Below are 522 nucleotides of genomic sequence, written 5' to 3' on the forward strand. Positions count from 1 at the left end.
CGTCACTTCCTGTAATGTCACTTCCGCCCCGCAGGCACAGCCTAAATCGTCACTTCCGGCCGTGAGTGTCACCACCCAAAATGTCACTTCCGCCCCGCAGTGTGTCACTCCAAAGTCACCCCTTTCAGCTTGTTTCATGTTCTAACCAAATGTCATCTACTTGAAACGTTAACTCTCTCTCTCGACAGATGGTGACAAATGCTGCTGAGTATTTCCAGCATTTTCTGATTTTACTCCCTTCTGATCATTTCTTGTGATAGGAACATAGGAAATAGGAGTAGGCCATTCAGCTCCTCGAGCCTGTTCTGCCATTCAACTAGATCATGGCTGATCTACCTCACACTGTCCCCATAGCTCTTGATATCTTAAAAAAAAAACTAGAAAATATCTTCAGGAAAGAAATTCAGTAAAACTGTGATTTAGGGGTGTCTGTTCCAATGCTCTCTTGACATTTTCCCACTCTCCATCAGCTTCAAAATTCTGCTCCCTGTGTTCTTACTCACACCAATCCACATTCATCCA

The sequence above is a fragment of the Cetorhinus maximus genome, chromosome 12, assembly GCF_964194155.1.
Source record: "Cetorhinus maximus chromosome 12, sCetMax3.hap1.1, whole genome shotgun sequence".
NCBI classification, from domain to species: domain Eukaryota; kingdom Metazoa; phylum Chordata; class Chondrichthyes; order Lamniformes; family Cetorhinidae; genus Cetorhinus; species Cetorhinus maximus.